Source organism: Lissotriton vulgaris, chromosome 5 (assembly GCF_964263255.1).
Source record: "Lissotriton vulgaris chromosome 5, aLisVul1.2, whole genome shotgun sequence".
NCBI classification, from domain to species: domain Eukaryota; kingdom Metazoa; phylum Chordata; class Amphibia; order Caudata; family Salamandridae; genus Lissotriton; species Lissotriton vulgaris.
The window spans coordinates 446,530,270-446,544,486 of record NC_141693.1 but is presented as its reverse complement, the minus strand read 5'-3'; positions in this window follow the sequence as shown (position 1 = coordinate 446,544,486).

Here is a 14,217-nt window from a genome sequence, read left to right as displayed (position 1 = left end):
ATAAACTGCTGTTTTAAATGTTTTAAATGCATGGTACACATTCTTTGCAGCAGGCATATTAACCCTCTGTGGTACCTTAGATGAGTCAAACCAGCTACTGAACAAAACATGCATCCCTCGCCAGGAGGTACATTAATCACTGGATGTTATCTTGACACTTTTATAGTTGCCCGAAAACTACAGATTTTTCAAGGAACTTTGAAGTGCTTTTAAAACTGTTGCTTGCGGACCCCCAGAGAATGTGTCATGGACCCCTGGCGGTCCGCGGACCACAGTTTGGGAAACACTGCTCTAGGAGATTAGTCGCAATGCGGAAGATTTCCCTGGGAGTGTTTGTTGCTGAATTAATTTTTCCTTCATAAAAAATTGCCTGTACTTTTTATTATTTCAAATTGGTAAAGCTTTATAGACTCTCTTTAATTCTATTTACTAAACTTGAAGTCTTTCCTCCATTTCGCCTCTGTCTTTTTACAATCTTGTTTGAGAGACAGGAGCTTGGGCGAGTACCATGGCGACATTTTCTCTCTAACCTTTGTATGGCTATATTTAGAAGGAATAACTGTATATAGCGAGGACTCTACCCAATAAGTACATTTTTGGGAGGCTAAAGTAGCACTGGGATCTAGTTTAGGCTTGTAGTTTTGAAGAACAGAGGTCCAGGATTCTACAGAAAATTTAGACCACAGGCGGACTTTCCTTCTAGTAAATTCAGTAACAGTGGGTTGAATTAGAGAGTTCAGAGAAATAGGGATCGAGGAATGATCCGACCAAGGCAAAGGGATAGGATCAGCAACTGACAGCTCATTGTTGTTGGTGGAAAACACGATCTAAGATATGGCCTTTCTTATGTGTGAAACCTTTAACTTTTTGTATTAGTTGGATCTCTAATAATTCTTGGTTAACATCCAAGGCATCAGTTTATTAGGATCATCAACATGCAGGCTAAAATCCCCTAAGAGGGTAATGTTGGGGGAGGAGCTTGCTAAAATAGCTGCCATTTCAGAAAGAGATATAAGAAATTGCCCACACACACCTGGGCAACGATATATTAGTGTTATGTTTCATATCGGTATCCAAATAACGGCTCAGGTAGTCATCTAACCCTTCACCTATATTCTCCCTACCATTACACCACATGATGATTCTTAGTACTGACCTTTTACCTAGCTACAGTAATGTCCAAAGATGACATGGGGTTTTCTCCGAAAAGCTTAAGCCTCATTTATCATCCATGAGAATTCTTGGACTCACAGCAGGACAGCAGGCCTACCTTCTCCTGCATAATAATTATGTATAAGGGTCCTTCCTTCCGTAATACCAGCCCGACATGACACAGCAAGGTATATCCCCAGGGGGTACCACTTTGGGTATATATACATCATCTCTTGCTGAGATAGTCGGAGGAGAAATGGACTTCCATGCCGACACATTGATGCGAAACGCTCAGACTCCTACACGCAGACTCTCAAGCTTGCAGTGGCTTGACATCCCTTGCGGGGTGTTCATCTCAAGACCACGACAGGGTCCCACAGTCTCTCACTTCAGATAATAGGGTTGACTTTATCCTGGAGGGATTCTTGGCTTTACACCCACATACATGCTAGGTATATTCAGGTACATCTAGTTAGGGACGCATCATAGGAGTACGCATTTTACTGTTATTTATTTTATATACTTGCCTGTACTCATTGTTTTAGCACAATGGTAGAAATTTGTTAGTGCTTATAATCATTTATATCTGGTACTGTCTAATGGTTGTGTCAGCACACATATTTTACACTAGAATGATGCTGGTTCAATAAACACTTCTTGAGAAACGTCCCCACCGTTCATTCTGTGTATCTCTCTGAGAAGAAGTGAGCATGAGTGACTGAGCGAAAAGTAGTACACTGTTTCCACAATTCTGTGGGTTCAGGGTTGTCATGTTCGATAGTTGCTAAGAACTATTCTCTTCTTGGTAAGAGGAGTTTCTAGGGACACTGGGAGCTAGCTGGTATACAAGCTGACATATCCGGTAGGGGTGTCCAGAATCCTACAGTATATGTTGGCTAAACGCACAAATCCTACATAGGTATTTTAGTAACTACACAACATTAGGATCCCTGAAAATGTGTAAGTGGTGCAAAATGAGATCACAAAAGATGAGCTTTCGCAGTTGGAGATGAGGTTAGTCTCAACACAACATTTGAAATAATTTTTTTAAATAATAGAAAGGCCTCCACCTTTCCTCCTACCTCAATCTTTCTACTGGATATTATAACCAGGAGGAAGAGTTTGCACCAAGTCAGGTTCAGAGTCCTTGTGGAACAAGGTTTCAGTTAAAAATAATAGATCCGTTCTTCTTCTTCTAAGAATACATTAAGTTCAGGAGAGTGTTTGGGAAAAAGATCTGCAGTTCAATAAAAACATTTTGTATATATGCGGAGTCAGTAAATCTGGCAGTATCTCTAGTAGTGTAGTTCCTTCCTATATCCCTAATAGGCTCTGCGCATTGGAATAATATACACAAAGGGCCTGATTCACAGAATGAACTTAAGACTCAATCCTAAACTTACTACTATTTTGGTATTCACAGAATGCACTTACTCATTTCGGTATTCACAGAAGGTACTTACTCATTTCGGTATTCACAGAAGTTAGTAGTCCTAACTTTAGGACTCCTAAATGCCTTCTGTGAATACCAAAAGTCTTAAAATTAGGATTTTTCTCAGTTTAGTAGTAGTAAAGTTAGGACTCCTAACTTTACAACTCCTAAATGCCTTCTGTGAATACCGAAAGTCTTAAAATTAGGATTTTTCTCAATTTAGTAGCAGTAAAGTTAGGACTCCTAACTTTAGGACTCCTAAACTGAGAAAAATCCTAATTTTAAGACTTTCGGTATTCACAGAAGGGATTTAGGAGTCTTAAAGTTAGGAGTCCTAACTTTACTACTCCTAAACTGAGAAAAATCCTAACTTTAAGACTTTCGGTATTCACAGAAGGCATTTAGGAGTCCTAAACTTAGAAGTCCTAACTTTACTACTACTAAACTGAGAAAAATACTAATTTTAAGACTTTCGGTATTCACAGAAGGCATTTAGGAGTCCTAAAGTTAGGACTACTAACTTCTGTGAATACCGAAATGAGTAAGTGCCTTCTGTGAATACCGAAATGAGTAAGTGCATTCTGCGAATACCAAAATAGTAGTAAGTTTAGGATTGAGTCTTAAGTTCATTCTGTGAATCGGGCCCTATAGATTTGACATAGGACTGAGGTCAGTATGTCTCTCTCGAGTACATTAAACTTCTTTGTGTGCCAGCTAACTCAGAGGTCACTAGAAACTTTCTCGAATGAACAAGAAGGGATTCGTTTCTGACAACCGCATCAACACATCAACTTTGTTTCCCTTTGAGTCGAACACTATCTTCAGAGTCGTGGAAACAATAGATAACTATTTCACTCAGTCAATCGTGTATGCTTCGTTTCTACAGAGTTGCACAGAAATAGAGAAATGGGAGTTTCAATAAAAATGGGTTTATTAAACAGTCTTCTTTCTCATGCAAGAGAAATGAACTGCTACAATCGTAAGACAGAATGCGAAGTACAATGCGTACAGCGTAAACAGTAATATAAAATAACACTGTAAGTGCATGGTCTGTTGCTATGACATATATAAAAATACATAAATAAATAACACAGGCTAAAATACTGAACTGGTGCTTCTAAAATATGCCTACCCCAGTGTACCTAACCTAGGTCTAGTACGAGGGAAGAAGTAGGTGCTGGTTTAGTATAGGTTTTAGTTTTGCCAAGAATTGCCAAAGTGTTCTCTAGGTTCTAATTAGCTCCATACCTTAGAATAAAAGAGGTTGATATCTCTTTCCCGGGACTCGATTTCCCAACACCCTGCAAGGGGAGTCAGAAACACTGGAGCTGGATTCTCAGCAGGAGGATGACAGCTTCTGGTCAGTGCGTCAGCTGGGGAGTTGGCTTCCTTCGGTACTTGCTGTGGCGAGCTGCATCATGCAAGGAGGTAATCGAACTGCACTGAACCACACATGCTTTGCCATAGCAAGTGAAGGTATATTTATACCTTGAAGGTGTTTAGGAATGCCAGTATTGACGTAAGAGTCGGGCATATGAACGTCATGAATGAACCTCTAAGGAATAGATATTCATGCATAATAATGAGATTCTTGGAGAAATCAATATTCAAGCAAGGGGATGTCCCTAACGGCTTAAGAGTCTGTTTTTCCAAGAAATCGTTGTGACGTAGATGAACGGATGTAAGTAGCCATGCCTGTATTTGGGTAGCATGGTCTATGCCTAAATAAGGACTGAATTTCTATTCCTATATAAGGGCAATGTGAATTGTACCTGTATAAGGGAATGAATCGGGAAATTAATAGGGAATCTAAATCGGTACACAACACCCACTCCACTTTCGTATGTATGACGTTACTAAATTCTAAACATGATAACATATATAAAAATGTATCTACACACGAAGTGCGTAAAGCATGTTACAAACACATTGTAAGTAATGTATTCAAACTATTGCATTGGTGCTCTTCACATTAAACTAAGTATTCATTCATGCCATATTTTCGACATTTGAAATGCAAACATGAATGAATCATAAAAATATACATTTATGAAATGGCTCGTAAACAGAGGAAAGAGGGCCAAAACCATTTCATGTCAGTTTACATAAAACTGTTTGTTTGTGGACAAGGTCATATATTGCCTCTGGAAGTATTCAAAGAATTATTGTTCTCTATGAATGGTTCTAATATAAGCAGATTACTTTGTGCCAAAAAATGAAAAATACAAATTTTGAAAAAAAAACTAATCATAGGAAAAAATTCTTTGTTTTCAAAAAATGAAGGTAAAATTCAAAGTCTCTCGGAACACTGTATGCCAAAATCAAAGTCAGTGTTAGAGCTTGGAGAAAAAATTAAATCTTCTAGGTCTGTAGAGAAAAAGTTGTCTACCATTGTAGGCGAAAGTTGGATTACCTCATTTAGAAGATTAACCGCACATAGATGTCAAGCATCGCCTTCAGCATTGGTCGCATCAGCGGTGTTCAAACTGGATGGTACCTGCAGGCCTAATATTTCCTCTCGTACCTCAGCATCAGCATTTCGCATTTTGCATCGGTGAGATCTCATGACTGATGGAAGTGTCAGACAGGTGTCTAGCACGCATTCTTCTTCTTATAGCAGGCAGCGTACAACAGGTAAGATGCAATCTTGCCAGATTGGGCTAAATGACAGAAACCATGTGGTATCTAATTTTCGTATACAAGGTAACCCCAGAATTTGAACAATGCGCTCAGGACACTTCATCGCCAATAGAGTTGTCTCCATGGAGAACTGGGTGTTGCTGGTGATTTGGCTTGCCATATCACAGCAGTAGGAGCAAAAATAGTATCCCTGCAGCAAGTCCCAAAAGGAGGGGCAGTCCGCCAAACACAGAGTGCACAAAGTTTGGAAATATTCCGAGAACTTCTTGAAAAGCTGCTAATAGTCTGTAAAATACGTTCTTAAATAGATGTACAATACCACTAATATCAGACATGTTTAAAATATGACTTAACATTTCTGAGAAGTGTATAGTGCAGTTTGTATTCAAAAGGGCATGTATCTCGGCAGAAGTCCTTGTGACTTGTAGATCATAGGTTTTTTTGACCAAGGTCAGTGGCACAGTTTTTTGCAAAAGAATGGCTTTCATTCTGCTTAGAATATCAATTTGTATAGAAGAGATGTTCAGTGGAGGCCATAGAGGCGAATCCCTGACTGTCTTTGTTTTTGGAAACAATACTTGCATACAGCAAGTGACCCTGGATGACACAGTTACTAGATATGGTACACCTGGCAACATGAATGAGATCGGATAGATGCACAGCCGATTTGTTTAAAGAATAAACACACTGTTTGATAGAATGTTAATTTTAGTTTTATGGTGCTCCGAAAGGTGACGTCGAGGGTCCGACGGCGTCTGTCGATATGCGTTAAGAAGTGAGGCTAGAGGATCTCTAGTATCATCCCTTTACAGGCACACATGTTGTTGTCTTTCCTTGTGACAAAAGACTTCCACTCTGTGGGTTTTGTTTAAATGTCTTTATATTTCATTGAGGTTTTGGCTCATGTTTTCAAAATTAGTTCCTATATCATCAAGATCATTGTAGATAATTTTTACTTCAGGCAATGTCTTTATAACGTGTCCAATGCATTTCGGGCATTTTAGTCATGCCCTTCATCAGGGAATCGACACTCGTCCTCCGGCAGCGCTGACCTCCACATGCGACACCTAACATGCAACATGCCACAGCAGCTGTGAGCGTTCAACATGAGGTAAATCCCATTCGAAAGTTGTCTAAAAATTGGATCAATCACTGCAGCTGGTGAACCATGTTGGTGACAGGATAAGTTGTTAGAGGAACCATCACAGGCCCAGTGTAAATTAATACCCTGACAAAGGAGAGAACAGCTTAGTACATTTTCACAGTTTGAACTGCTAAGAAACACCTCACGCCCCCCACTCCAACATCTGTGTGTGTATTGTAAATCTATGGATGTCTTGATGTATTCTTTACCCAAACTTTCATATTTGCCTGCTGGTATGCGTTTTAGGTAATGCTGAAAATGGAAAATTGTAACAGGCAGAGTGATTGCTCCATGTATAATCCATTCAGAAGCTTTTTTTTCTGCCACTGTAAAGGTAATCTTTCCAGTTGTTCAATGCTCATTACCGTATAGTCTTCTCACCTTTGTGCCAATGTGATCTGTTTATCAGTGAGATTGAATTCTGAAAACAGTGATGTGGTACTGATTAAATGCAAAGACACATAGCCTGAACAAAGGTTTTGTAACGTCCAGCCTAATTGCATGATAGAACGTAGTTGTGACTGACCATGTTGCAAAATGACCAAGTCCTGTTCCATGATGTCTATGGCAGAAGACACTATGCTGTCCAATGAATATATCCTGGACTACAGAGTTGTTAACCCATCTTCAACCACAGAGAGATATTTCTCTAAATGAATACAATCAAATTCTTGTGTTCGTTCTGCAGTCTCTGCTTGCGTAATCTTCCACACTACGTTATATGCAGTATATACCGGTATATATGAAACGTTTTTGACGCAGTTTTCTTGGTCCTAGCAAGAATTCCCTAAGGTCTGCGCCCTATTTAAGTAAAGATAAGTGTTGCTTTACATCCTTAAGTAATCAAGGCAGAGCTTCCCTATACTGTATGTTGTTACTATTCCAGGATGCTGTCTTTGAACATATGGTTGGTCTGGACTATTGATTTTAAACCCTTGTGTTTAGTTCAGGAATCTATCTGGACAGTTGTTTCTGTCTGTGGGCCAGATCAACCATTTATTCCAATCTGGATCTGTTCTGTTGTGATGCAAAATTGTGTGTACATCTACCTCTCCTCTGAAGTGTTATCACTCTCAGGTGTAGGTGTAGGTATGGACAGTTTGTTCATGTCTTTGATCTTGGCTAACCCAAGGCAAGACATCTGTTAGACAGTGTCATTCAAAAACATCATTTGCTCAGTGATGATACAGGCTCTAAATATAGCTTCTACACCCTGTACCTGCCAATCTTTCGTACCCCAGACAGTTTTTGTCTCAATGTTGTCTTTCCAAAAACCTAGTCTAGACAGTTGGGCAAAAAAGGCTGCAGAATATATCTGTTTGGTATTGGTCAGCATACTTTTCCTTTCTGTTCTGTTCACATTGCTAAAGTAAAATGTTTCTAGATTGGATACATTGAACCTTTAAAGGTATGGAAATTTCATAGCAAATGTTTTTGAGCTACCCTTTTGTGCTGTAGGACAATGTTCCCATTGGTTATGCATTAATACATTTCCAGGACTTGCACATTTGTGCAATAAAATTATGACCATAATGGTTATAACAATACATTTGTTCATAGTCTAACAAACCCTCTAAATAGTCATGATTTGTGAATACTGCTGGCATTTCTAGATCAGACACCATATTCTTTTTTTTCTTTTTTTTTTTTGTCCTCATCTCCACCATGGTTGTAATCTGTCAAAACTGTGGACGGGGAAGGATGGCATATCGGGGAGTTGACATGCTGTTTCAGTCGAAGACTTTAGGGGTATAAACGGTGTACTGATCTGCCAAAACCCTACAGCTATGCCGTTCACCCAGCCAATCCTTACGCCTTGTTGCATATAGTTCAGATTTGTCCATTAGCCAGTTACCACCATTACTTTTAACATCAATTCGCCGAGAGAAAGGGCGGAGATGTTTTAGCAGGGAGAGTATATCATGGCTTCGTAATCATCGGACCTGGGGGGAAAAAAAAAAAACCCAGCTCAGAATAATGGGACCAATCGAGTATCTGCTGAAAAGCTCTTTTAGCTGGTTTCCCGGCCCTGGCGAGATCAATTTTTTAAATTTGTAACATGGAGGAACACCAGTCATGAAACGACGGAGGAGAAGCCTCTTTCCACCACTTGCAGATTTCTCTACGGGCCACCAGAATAGAGTAGAACAAAAGGTTGTTAGCAGGACTTCGCTTTTGATCCACTACTCCAAAGATTACTAGCCGAAGATCTATAACCACTGTGGAACCCTTCAAGATGTTAGTTTATTGACAATTGAATCCCAATAAGACTTCAAGTGTGGGCAGTCATAAAACATGTGTGCGTCTGAGGCTGCCTCTAGACCACACCGGGCACATGCCACCGGTTCCCCTGTTAAAAATTTAGACAGTCTCTGGGGGGAGTAGTAGGCCCTATGAAGGGTAAAAAGATGGTTCTTGCGGAGCCAGGCTGGTTTGACTATGTCCCAGAGAACATTACAGGAGATTAGCCATAAATCATTCAAATTCACAGAAGGCAACAGGGAGCTCCATAATAGAACTGGAAGATGGAATTCCCCATCGATCTCTTCCAAGATTAGGTTATACCAAAGGGAAACCTCCTTGGGTGCCGGTTTTTTATCAAGCAAAGAGGACTCCAGTTGGCTACCTTCTCCTAGGGGCATGTTGAAACGACTGGGAGCTCTGCTTGTGCCCAGCTTGAGATTTGCAAAAACTTCAATCTAGAGAGGTTGGGGCCCACCTTGCTCACTAAATGTTCCCAGGAAAGCATGGCCCCTTCCACAAACAGGTCACCCTATGTTGAGATTCCAGCGTCTATTAATGGAATTACCAGTTTATCGTTTACCCAACCTGGGGGAGCAGGGAGATCCCATATGGGAGATCTGTTCGAATGGTATCCTAGTTTAGTAGCAACTCTGAGATTGAACCAAGTTCTTGCTAGGCCCTGCAGCACCTTCAGTTTGACCTTCTTGAAAAATTTGGGGTCTCCAAACTTAAAAAGAAATCCAGACTGCCCCAATCCTTCACACTGTAATAATGTGGTAAACATCATCCCTATGCCTTGGTCTGATGGAGTTTTTAGCAACATTCGGGCATGTGTCATCTGAATAGCCCACGCGTATATCGGAAGGTCAGGACCGGCCAGACCACCCTTCTCCCTGCGACACCTTAACTTCTTCCAGGCTACTCTTACACTCTTGTTCTTCCAGATAAATGAAGAAATGTCACTCTGCATCTATGCTATTAATGTTGTGTCAAAATATAGTGGTGTACTGTTAAAAATGAAAGTCAACTTGGGTAAAATGGACATTTTCACTAAGTTTGCACGACCCAGGACTGTCAGTGGGAGATGCCCCCAAGATCCCATTAGCTTCCTACATTCTTTAGCAACTAAAGCGAAGTTGGTAGAGGCAATCAAGTTGATATCCTTAACAATTCTTAAGCCTAGATATCTCATGTTACTGCTTAATTGCTCAGAAAGCCCTGTTGCTTCGCTGTTCCATGTCATAACTTCGGTCTTGGAAGCATTGACCTCGTACCCTGATATTTCACCGAATTCCAATGCTAAATTTATGGCTGCCGGAAAAGCGGTGCTGATATCTGACGTCATGATCATAATGTCGTCTGCATACAGGGACACTTTTTTTCCCAATCTCCATATCTGAAAGGCATGATGTTCTTGTCCTCCTGAATTTTTTGAGCAAACGGCTCAATATAGAGATCGAAAAGCAGGGGAAATAGAGGGCAACCCTGCCGAGAGCCCCTTGAAATAGTGAATGGGTCTGATAGGCCACCATTGACCAAGACCGAAGCAGATGGATTATGATATAGGAGTTCCACCACTCTGCGGAAAGCCCGACCCACACCGAATTTTTCCTAGGCCCCCAACAGGTACAACCAACTGACCCTGTCGAAGGCCTTGGTTTCGAAGGATTGAGAGTGGCATAGAGGAGCTAGCTGCCATGTCGATTGCTCCTATCAGGTCGTACATCAGCTCAAAGAGCTGGCGACCCCTAACAATGCCCTTTTGGTTGGAATGTAGGACTGAGGGAGCGACCTGACCCAGCCTCTTAGCTAAGAGGGACACGAAGATCTTATAATCAGCGTTGAGAATTGAGATGGGGCGGTTGGATCCGCAGTCAGTGGAGGCCTTGCCTGGTTTCAGGATGAGTGTGATGGATGCGTTATTCCAAGATATGGGTGGTAAGACTCCCTCCTGCAATACTTCATTAAATAAAACAGCAAGGAAAGGGGCTATATCACCCGCAAGGTGCTTGTATATCTCGGCAGGCAAGCCATCAGCCCCACTGCCTTACCCCCTTTGCTGTTGGGTATAGCAGTCACCACCTCTTCTTCCGTGACAGCCTGATCTAAAAAAGCGCTTTGTTCTGAGGAAAATGATGGCAAGGAGATACAATTCAGCCACTCCTTTATATTTTCGAGGGAGATGTTATTGTCCTCTTGGTAGATGGTTTGAAAAAAATCTTTAATGGCTGATCTTATTTTAGATCCGAGGATACAGAACCGAAACTAGTTGTTATGGTCCCTCATGTTATTACGGGTCCGGTCGGTTCTAGACTTCCAAGCTAGTAGTTTACCCGCCCCTTCTCCGAATTCAAAATGGGCTAGTTTACTTGATTCCCACTTTTAGAGGATGCGCTGATTGCGTACTGAAACCAGTTGCCCTTTGAGTTCCAGCAGCTTTTCATGTTTGGCCTGTGTAATAGAATTAGGAGCATTGCTACAAGCTTCTAGTTCAGTTTGGACTAGTAGCAGGTTAGCCTCAATAGATGCGACTTCTTGGGTATACTGCCTCCTACGGAAAGTAGTTTTATTCTTGATAACCCCTCGCAAGGAACACTTAAAAGTGTCCCAAACAGAGCTAGAGCTCGCAGAACCCATGTTAACTGGAAAGAATTCTTGTGCTTCTGCTCTAACATACTCCAGATCGTCTGGAGATGTAAGAAGGGACCTATCAATAGACCATGACCTGATCGGAAGTTGAACCAAGTCTTCAAGATCTAAAAGGACTGCGGAGTGGTCCGACAATTTTTACTAAATTAAGCAAAGCTCTGCTTACTAAAAAGAAGTCAATCCTGGATCGATGATGATATTTGAGATTTCGGAAAGAAAAATGGTATTCTGCCCCGACCTTGCTCTCCAAATGTCTATTATTCCGTATTGATACATAGCTTTAAGTAAGAAAGCTTTGGATTTAGATAAAGTGTGTTGTCGACTAGAGGGGGTTTTGTCTAACAAGGGGTCAAGTACGATATTAAAATCTCCTGCAATTATGACAGGTTCTGGAAAGTGCAGAAGTTCAGAAAATAATGATTCCAAGGCCGAGGGGTCGTCTCGATTTGGCCCAAATGCCCAGCTATCGTAAAGCGTGAGCCGCCTATAACCACTGCGGCGATGGCCCATCTGCCTGCGGGGTCTACTTTTTGTGCTATGAGTCTGGTGGTAATAGTGACCCCTCTAGTAGTGGCAGTTTGAGAAGTAGAAACAGACAGATCAATCCATCTGTTTTTGTTTACCAAATCGAGTAACTCAGCCTCAACCAAATGTGTCTCTTGAAGTATAATGACCTGCGCATCGAAATCACGTAAATATTGTAAGATCCTATTCGATCTAGGTTTGGTGCGCAGGACATTAATATTCAAAGAGAAAATCTTAATAGTACTCATGGCTGGTATAATTAGTAAGGGTAGACATTACAAGCATACAACTCTTCATCTTTGTCTGAAATATTAAATCTGTCCATTTTTTAGTGATAAAAATAGAATTGTCAACAACCAATTCGGAAATGAGGAACATTTTATGCTTTTTTACCCTAGCCCTCACCCAAGTGAACACCACCACCCCACCCTTGAGGAACCCTTGTATGTCTAACCGGAACACGTCCGGTTTGTGGTACCCCTGACCCATTCTAAGCCCCCACGAAGCGTTTTCATTATGTTATTGAGGACTAGATGATGCTACCAGTACAGTTTGATCTATTGTAGCTCCACACCAGATCGGGAGAAGTTCCTCAAGGTGCGAGATGTACAGGTTATGTTTTTTTGTGGGTTTTTTTCACATCTTGTTAGTGTTAGTGTTATATTATAGCTTTGCTTGAGGTTTCTATACTTTATATATATTTTTTATTTTTTTTTATTTTTTATTTTCTCCTTTCCTTTGTTATATTTGCTTGATATTGTGAATTTTTTTTCCTTGATTATATATATATATATCTTTTTAGAACCATAGGAAAATAGAAACAGGGAGCTAGGAAAGATTGGGGTGGGCTGTGATCATGAAGACTATTATCCCCATTACCTTTAATGCCGAAAAAAATGAAAATGGCCAAGCCCCTGTTCTCTCAGCCCAAACCTAACCTGCCATCGGCCCCCTTGGGCGCACTAAGGGTCATCAGAAGCTCGTCTGCGGCCTGAACTGAGCGAACATTGAACATTTTATTGTTGAGCATAATCTTCAGAGCCGCGGGAAAGCTCAACTGTACCGACGCACCTAATTTCTTGAAGGCCTCCATCCTCCTGCCCAGTTCCAACTGTCTGTCCAGGGTGGCCCTTGTGAGGTCAGATCTTATTTGAAAAGTGAAATCTTCTCCCGATAAGGATTTTTGTTTCAGGGCTAGATTGAGGATATGATCCTTCAATGAAAAAGTATGAAAGTTTACTAATATCTTCCGGGGCTTTGTCCTCTGTAGATTTTGCCTGAAAGGGTCCCTATGTATCCGCTGGATGTCAATTTTCAACTCCTCTTCAGAATGAGCTAGATTTAGAGATTTATTTAGGAGTTGTATGATAAAGGTCTAAATATCTGATCCTTCACTTACTTCGGGTACATTTAAAATGCGAATGTTACATCGCCTCGCATTATTTTCCAGGACCTCCATTCTTTCTGCCAGAGCAGTATCCTCTCTTTTTAGTTTAACTATATCCTCCTTGGCATTTTGCAACTCAAGAGACATCCCAGTCACTGTTTCTTCCAACACTCCAGTTCTTGAGAAAAGACCATCTATCTTACTGTCTAAAGACTCACAGTATGATCTGATCTCTCTCTGGATTTTTGATGCCTCTTCAAAACCCCGTTTAATGTCAGCTGACAAATTAGAAAACATGGGTAATAATGAAGCGAGTGAGGGATCTGGAGGTATGCTGGCAGCAAAAGCAGGAATTTTGGAGGGGGTGTCAGAGGTGGAAGAGGGATTAAGAGCAGCTTGCGGTAGATTATTTTGATTTACTTTCAAATGTCCCTCTAGATGTTTGGGTCCTGAAACGTCAGACTCAAGGCATGTTTCAACCTCCAGACATATGCACTCACCCGGAAGACTACAGACTTCTGCTTCAACAGAACTAATTGGTGCGACAGAGGTTGTAGGAACCTCAGAAAACTCTAGAGAACCACTAGGACTGATATTATTTATAATACCCAATAGAGCTGGTAATGTCGAAAGCGAGAGATCCGGGTTTACCTCTATGCCACCTTCCTCCCCAGGTTGTGCTTCATTACGTGCCACTTCCATATTCTGAAGACTAGAAAACGAAGAGACCAAACACTTGTGGGACACCCCCGCGCCGCACGGCCACCAGCTGCTGCGTGTGTTCCCCTCTGCCTGCCTTCTGCCTCGCTGACGCCGTGGTCGCTCCCCTCTGGTTTCCCAGTTGTTTTGCCCTAAATTTGTGCTTGTCTGTTTCTGCCGTCTGCTCGCGTATTTTGCTGTTTTTCCTTGTTTTGCCCTAAATTTGTGCTTGTCTGTTTCTGCCGTCTGCTCGCGTATTTTGCTGTTTTTCCTTGTTTTGCCCGTAATTTGTGCTTGTCTGTTTCTGCCGTCTGCTCGCGTATATTGCTGTTTTTCCTTGTTTTG